Source organism: Atractosteus spatula, chromosome 19 (genome assembly GCF_055471065.1).
Source record: "Atractosteus spatula isolate fAtrSpa1 chromosome 19, fAtrSpa1.hap1, whole genome shotgun sequence".
Classification (NCBI taxonomy): Eukaryota; Metazoa; Chordata; class Actinopteri; order Semionotiformes; family Lepisosteidae; genus Atractosteus; species Atractosteus spatula.
In genome coordinates, this window is record NC_142724.1 from 1,838,871 (window position 1) to 1,847,092 (window position 8,222).

The window sequence follows — 8,222 nt, forward strand, 5'->3', positions numbered from 1 at the left end:
TTCCATTTTCCCCTGCAGCCCGCGATTCTGCACTGCAGATCTTGGCTTTACCCTGCTGTCTCTGTTTCCACTGTGATTTCATACACCCCTCAGTGCTCTGTTACACTCCACTCCTGGGTTACCGCACTGTGCAGCAGTGAACATCTGTACGCAGGGCATGTGAGCTGTCCTGGGAGCCCAGGCTGAGTTACATCACTGTAACACCCTTTTTACTCTTCCTTCTACAGTATAAAGTTTCAGAAGTTTGTTTCCCAGTGAGTGCTTTGCTGAGTTCCACATGATTCAGGGGAAAGCATGCTCCGAAGGATCACAAGCGTCCCTCTTTCTCCTAGAAGGTATTGTACGTGCATCTTGCACGCCGTCCAAAGTTTAAATTCAACAGCTGAATGATTACAAGGGAGGGTGCCTGCACGTGTCCCGTATGTGTGTGCGTTGGGGGCATCAAAGCAAAAATGAAAACGTTGCCTAATCTCTGTAATTTGCCATATTGTTTTCCCAGCCTGAGCGAGATCATAAATTAAAAGTCTGAAAATGACAGAACAGGTCATGTCTTTCAACAACTGGCTCCCAAATTCCTGTGGGACTTCTCGTCGGCTTCTGCTTTTAATTGCTTTTGGATTAAAGAGAAAAAGAAAGAGAGGGGCTGTGTTGCAGATTGTGTCCCGCGATTAGACAGCTGCCCGGAACAGAGGTACGCCGGGGATGGTGCTGTGTGCTTTCTGGCAGAACGAAAGCCCCTTTTTCTTGGGTTCCTGTGAAATTTCCTTGCCCCAGAACCTGAGGGTGCTGTGGTGATGGGGGTCTTCAGTTTACAATGTCTGTGCAATTCATAACCCCTATTCCAGGGCTCTGACTGCTTTTATAGGATGTCTTTAAGTTTCCAAAACAGAACCAGCATTGTGCTTTGCAGGAGGTTCCTGATGGATGGAGACACCTAATAGGATGTCTTACTTGAAAGCTCCTATTTCGCAATATTAGACTAGGCATTCTGTTCTGCCTTATACTATATTAAACCCAGTGCTGGCATGCACGCTGTGTGGAGGACATCATGATCAATCAGCTGCTACACTTTGTAGCCTCTTGGGCTATCCTATAGAATTTTACTGCCTTTTTCGGGGTTTTTTCTCTAGGTCTGAAACTTGTGATGCACAGAGAGAGAGACGCAGGGAGAAAGAGGGAGAGGGAGTGTGAGGACGACAGGCGTGATGAATGGCAGGCTGTGATTGTGTGCAGATACAGAAGAAGGGCTCTTTTTAAAGCAGCCGCAGATGAAACAGCAGCGCTAATCTCCTGTGATCTCATACCTGAGGACAGGTGTTTGGCACAGGCTGGGCTGCAGGGATGGGGGCGGAGCGGGGAGGGACTCAGACAGTATCAAAACACGCCACATTGTTTCTGCATCCCTCGCCACCTCCCTCCGCTGATCTGGAACTGATAGAGTTTTATTTTCTGCAGATCAGTTGTTTTCGCTCCCTGGAGAGAAACGGTGTCGGGTTCCTCGCGCTGAGTCTCAGGGTGGTCTGGGAGATCAGAGAGGAGAAATCAATGGGACGCAGACGAGGGAGGGGGTGGGGGGGTGTCTGTACAGGCATGGCGGTGAGCTCTCATCTCTGCTCAGGTGTGACCCTGGACCCAGCTCCCCCCACTGCGAGCTCCCCTAGCCTTCAAAGCAGGCGATTAAACGTGCGATGAAAAGAAAAGTGCTTTGCTGGGACTTTCACAGCCACATGTGAGATTGCGATCTTGTAAGTGCCAGTTTAATGGACTCTTGTTTTGCTCCCCCTGGTTATTGAAGTGCATCTGCGCCATGTGCCGGCAATCGACAAGCGTTTGAGAGAGTGCCAGCTCTTCTCCAGTGCCAGCGCGATTGTCTGATAATCCACAGCAGTTCCTACTGGGGGACGGCTGCCCAGCGATCCTGAATCTGCCTCTGTTAACTCTGAGACACCATTGATCTCAGAAGGGGGCCCCTTTTCTGTTTGTCTGCAAAAAGGCTTGACATGTTTTTAAAGTTTTTTTTTCTCCACCCTGCGCTGTCTGTGTCCAGGCCTGTGCTTCTCACTCTCTTCACCCAAAGTGCCGCACTGTAGCGGGGCATGAAAGAGCTGTTGCTCGGGTATAAAACTCTTCCTCACTGGACCCTCTTTGACCAGTTACTGCACCCACAGCCTGAGGACATGGTACCAGTTACAGCCCTGCATCCAAACTCCAGCGCACGGCACCTCGCAGTGAAGAGGGAGGCTGTTGGTGTGTCTGAATGAGTGTGTGAGTGTGTGAGTGAGTTGTGTGTGTGTGGAGGGGGGGCAGACCACTGGGACAGGATTTGAAAGGGAGAGCCTGCAGGATTTACAGCTCCAGGATAATTTATTGACTGAACGTTTTTTTCCCCTTTACTGGCCTGCTGCTGAGGGCAAAAGCAGGTCCCTGCAGGAAACACCAGGCGCAATAACAATACCAATAAAACGAGGAAGAAGGAGGTGGGCCTGTCACTGACCGCTGCCAGGGGCGAGGGGAGCCCTCAGCTCTTCCCACGGGGGACCGGCCTGCCGGCTCAGCCAGCCCGGAGAGGAGCAGGGGCTGCCGGGCCGACTGCACACAGGACCCCTGCAGAGACTAAAAGAGCGGAAGGGGAAGGAATTCCTTCGCTGCACGTGCTGGACGTGAACAGTTCCCACGTCCCATTCCTGCGGAGGAAACGCCAGAGAGCCGAGTGGAAAGAGCGCAAGGATTCCTGCCTCTCTGGTTGTTCGCGAAGGTACTCAGGTCTTTTCGGTGTTCTTGCTCCCCCACGCTGCTACAAGCCGGGACCGAGCACTGGCGCCCTCCCTCTGCCACTCTCTGTGCAGATGGTCCATGGCGCAGGCACACAGAGCCTCAGACAGGCAGTCCCGAGTGGCCCAAGTGGCTCAGCACAGGCAGGGCACCAGCGTGGGCTAGAGACTTTTCTGCGGACGTGGGTTCGAGTCTGGGTTACGTCACTGTCCGACTGTGGCCTGGATTTCCCAGTGGCTGCAATCTGTGCTCCTGGGGTTAATGCTGGGATGAGTCAGCCAGGACTCTGGGCTCCCAGCACCACAGTGACCCTGAGACCTGCGGTTTTCGCAGGTCAGAGGTCAAGGGTGAGAAGGTTAGGTGTGTCTTCATGCCTAGGCGCCTGTTCTAAACTATATCGCACCAAGTATTTCCTCTGCAGCTGGGAAATACAGTATTATCACAGGAAACTTTCCACTGGAAGCAGGCCTCTCATGGCACTGGTGGAAAATCAGGTGGAAAGTTTTCTTCTTCGCAAAGGTAATGTTAAATCAAACAAACCCAAAACAGAAATGATCTTTATCTTTAAGGATGAAATAAAAAAGGAAACATCTGTGTTTTTTTTCCTTCTTAATATAGATGTACTTTTGAACTCTGCGTCGTGGTCTCCCAGTGCTCTAGACAGGGATGAGCCGTAAGAATCCCCTTCCCGCGGGAGATCAAAGCAGGGAAAGGCCACTGCGGTTTCACAGAGGCACAGGAGGGGGGGGCTGGCGGATTATGTGTCTAGTGAGCACGACCGTCTGAGGACTGTAGTGGCTAATAAGACAGGGCCTGACTCAGCTTTCAAGGCTGTGTGCTCCAGAGCAAAGTGTGCACTTAATAAGTTTGGGTGAAACTTTGTCTAGACCAGGTTATAGAAGCCGGTGGCATTCAGAGAGGCTTGGTAATTCACACATGGTGACATGACACACAGTGGCACAGCCAGGATTTGAACTGGCAACCTCCTGGTAACAAACCACAGAAATGTCTAGGTGGCGGAGACAGCAATAATGGTTTCATTTTTCTCTTCGCCGTCTAAATTTGGCTTTGTTGGACTTGCAGCTCTGACCTTTGTGCCAGAGCTTCTATAAAGTCAGGAACAAATTGAGCTGCTGCACAAAAAGCTTAGAATTGTTGTAGAATTATTAGGACAACTCACTAGTAACTGTTTATATAGCGGCTTTCATCACAAACGCCACAGCCTGTCTGCAAAAATGAGATGAAAAGGTAGTAAGCTTTTAATACATAGCATCTGAGAGCATCCACTGTATATGTTCTTATTCATTTACCCGTGTGTGAAATAAGAAATGCAGGCTTAAAGATGAATACTTTCATTTGTTAAGTCACGCTCCTAGATTGTTTTATAGAACGTGCGTATCTACACATACACTGCACAGATATAAAGAAAACCAGAGCAGAGAGATGGGCTGCTTTCAGGAGGCTGCATTGCATTGCTCAGGCTCTGTAAACTGCAGATATGATGTGCAAATCCATCATGCTGGTGAGGGGAGAGGGGAACATTCATTATACTGACACCCCCCCCCCCCCCCCAGAGAGGACCCTGAGGGTGCTGGACAGCAGGGCCGCATTCCGCACTCCCCTCTGCCCCCCCCCCAACAGACACATTCACCCCCCCACCACTGCTCTGCCTTCCGCTGGCCACCCGACAGCCCCCTCTCCCACTCCCGCTGCAATCTTGTCCGTCTCTCCCCAGCACCGCCCGGAGAGGGGGGGAGTCGCTGGGCGGAGAGGGAGGAGAGCGGGGATCGGAGCCGCACAGGCCCCTGAAACTTCCTCCTGGTTTCAAGGCAAAAACCAGCCGCTTTTCTCCTCGTCTAAGAAGCGTCTCCCCTCCCGCAGACGATCAGAGCAGAGGCCCTGCTGCCGGAGGAGGAGCGGGCGAGAGCCTGAAGCAGCAGACGGGCTCAGGTCTTCTCCCAGGGAGACAGGCGGACAGACTCCCTGGGTCAGCAGGACCTTCCATGTTATTGTCGGGACTGGATAAGCCTCAGCGAGGTGTCGTGGGGCTTCTCGACATCCCACTTTCGCAAAGAATCACGGACCGCGTGCATGTCGGCCTCGGAGAGCAGCCCGGTACTGCACGCCCCCTGGCCGACCCCTGACCCCTGCCCCCTGGGTCAGGGCTCCCACACGCTAACTCGGCTCTGCCTTCCATGAGGGAGAAGAGGTTGGTGATCTTAAACGCTTGTGCTGTGAAAGAAGGGTCCCACCTCCCCCAGTGTCAGTCTGTGCAGAGGTGCGAGGACAGTGGCCTGACTCTCCAGGTGTGGAGAACCCAAGCTGCCTGAAACAAACAGGACTCCTTCCCTGGATCTAACAACACGCGCTCTGTCACAGCCCGCCGAGAGATCACACACTGTCATCTCTTTTTTAACAAGCCTGCTGCACGGGCAACGCCAGTGATCAGAATGTACAGCTTTTGTCCAAACTGGGTCCTGCAAATGTTTGTAAGTTGAATAAAACAATTATTCCATTACACTCACTTAGCCTTTATTTTAAACTTTTTTTGCAGTTGCTTTCAGAAAGACCAAGGGGGAGCGAATGAGACTCTGGAAGGGAAAACCAGCCCTGGCAGTAACCCTGCGATGTTGTCAGCTCTGCGTGACAGTCTAGGGCTCGAATCTAAGACAGAGAGCAAGAGAAACGCGAAAACAACCCCCTCAGTCTTTTAAGGGAAGTGAAGCACAATAAAGCCAGCCGTTTCACACGCTGCTGCCGATGAATCAAAACAGAATTTGCACAACGTGTTGTGTTTGGCACAGGAATCCACATTTCTCCAAAACTACTTTTTCTAGTGAATGACTAAACTACTACCACCCCCCCACCAACAACAGCCCCCCGCTCCCAGAAGACTGGAAATCCGAGAGGCAGAGCTATCCCTGGAATGACGGCTGATGTGGCAGTTCCTTGGAACAGATAAGAAGCAGCTCTCACAGGGCCAAGGCGCAGGGCGCTATCTGGGATCGCCGTGCCCGGGCAGTGATGGATGATGGGAAAAGCAGCGAGCGGTACAGGCCATTCATCACCGGCCCGCCCAGAGCCCTGGCTCCTGTCCCCCGCCTGCTGCCAGCTCCGTCTGCCTCTCGCGCCCCGTCTCTTTCCCTCGCCCTCTGACCCCCTCGGCCCCTCTCCCGCTCCCTTCCCGAGACCCCGCTCTGACGGCCCCCCCCGCGGAGCTGTTATGCGCAGCTGCTGCGCGAGCGATCCAGTCTGCGGAGACCGCACTCCGTCAGCCCTGGCCGGGGGCAGGCACGGCGTCATCTGGCCTGCGCGGCGAGGAAACGGGGAGAACTTCGCCAGCGGACAGAGGGGAAAAACAGATGAACATTGCGTGTGTCTTATTTCCGTTTTGCACCAGGGTCAGTAGCAGAATTCGCACAATTAGTCCGAGGGAGGGGGGTTCTTGCTCGATTGTCAGGGGAAGGACACCTTTGGGGTGTCCTGACACATCGCTAGGGCCGACTAATGGGGGCTCGGGGCTGGGGGTGACCCAGTTGATTCACAGGGGCCTCCGGGTCGTGCAGGTCCAGGCACGTCCTCTCCTTCCTCTGCGTCCACTGCTGTCAGGTGACCTGAGGGTCCCCCATCCCCGAGCCCCCACTTCCTCTGCTCCGGAACCCCCCATGGTGAAGCTGGGGTCTGTGTCCCGGGACGCCAGACCCCCGCCGATCTGAGAACAAGGATCCATTCAGCCATTTTCTGTCCTCCGAGGGACAATGAGCCCCGTCCCCCGTCCCCCCCATGTGTGTGTGGGGGGCTCAGTGGGGCAGCGCTGGGGGAGCTGATTTACGTCCGGAGGCAGAGGAATGTCTCCGCGACACATTCTGGGCATGCCAGCTGGGGGGACACAGAGCCGAGCACACACACACAGACACACGCGCACGTGCGTGCACACACTGCGACAGGTGTGCTCAGGCAGGGGGTGTGTTGTGTGTGTGGGGCGCTTCGGGGTGGGCGGCTCACACCTCGTTAGCAGGACTGGCTTTCAGCTCCAGTGCTTGGGGGAATGACTCCCTCCGTGTCCCGCGCCCGCCTGCCTTCATGCACGCTCTTATTTAATTACTTCATTGTTGCATTTTGTAATCGCTTGCATTTGTGAGATTATTTCAGAAGTCATGTGTTTACTCAGTTGATGAATTTTCATAACACTGTTTCGTTTGAAAACGAGCTTTTAGGGACATGTAAATACCTTACTTCTCCCTCCCTCTCTCTCACACCACTGATCGCTGACTGAGTCTCTATAGCTGGAAAACCACAAGAGAGAAGGCCTTGCCTGTCCCAGATCAGAATATATAGGGTGCCAGGGCCATTCGTCTGACGTTTGGAAGTGGAGAGGTGAAATCTGCACTTTTTACCACCAGTGATTTGTGTTCAGCTTGGAAAGAGGCACAGAGAGAGCATCCCCTGCTTCAAACTGGAATCCAGCAAGGGGAAAAAGCACACAGGGATCGGGCATCTGGAAGTAAGTGAGGGATATCTTTCCCAGCCACTGTTAATTTCCAAACCCGTGACCCCTGCCCAGCCGTGCCGACAGGGCCTGAAGCTCGGAGGGTGGGATAGTTCTGCAGTCTGAACTCTGAAACAAAACAATGCTAATTGAGATAGAGCTCGATGTGAAAAGGGCCACTCTTGGCAGGGGCTGCATGTTTCTCCTGGCTGCCAGTGAATAGAGTCACGTCTGCATGTGTTAGTCTGACGGTAGCCAGCCTCCCTGCAGTTGCCTCTCCTCCCGCACTCCCACAATGCCCCGAGCTGGGACAGCCAAGCTCCTTAATGCCTCCCTCAGTGGAAGAGCCAACAGACTGGTGGACAGCAGGTCTGTAGGGGGAGGCGCTGTTGGACAGCATGGCAAGATCACACTGAGGTGTTCTACGACACAGGGAAAACATGGTATATACAGATGCATCCCCAGGCTCACTGGAATGTCCTGTACTGACAGGCTCAGAAAGCTCAACCTTTCTGGTCTTAAGAATATAAGAACAGTAACAAGCGAGAGGAGGCAAGGCCTTTCAGGCCTTTCAGTCCAAGGAGGTCCTTTGGAACTTGACGCAGCTGCGCTGATGGTAATGTTTAACTGGCTCTGTCAATGCTTGAGGATTTCTACCCAGGTCTCAGCATCGTTGGTCTGCAGGGTCCAGAGGTGCCCTGCTGTCCTGGGCTATCACCTCCCTTGAGCTGGCCAGTCAGCTCAGCTCAGACAGGGGGTCTCCTGATTTTGTTCTAGCTGGTTTTCAGTGCAATGCTTTTATCCCACAGGAAACCCCAGTTCTGAAGCGTTTACACTGTCCCTCTTCATCTTCCCACCATCCGCTGTCCCGCCCTCTCCTCAGGATCCTCTCCGTTCCTCTCCCTTGCCTCCTGTGCGCTCGTGGCCGTGTGTCTCTGCAGTGGGACAGTCTGAGTTCACA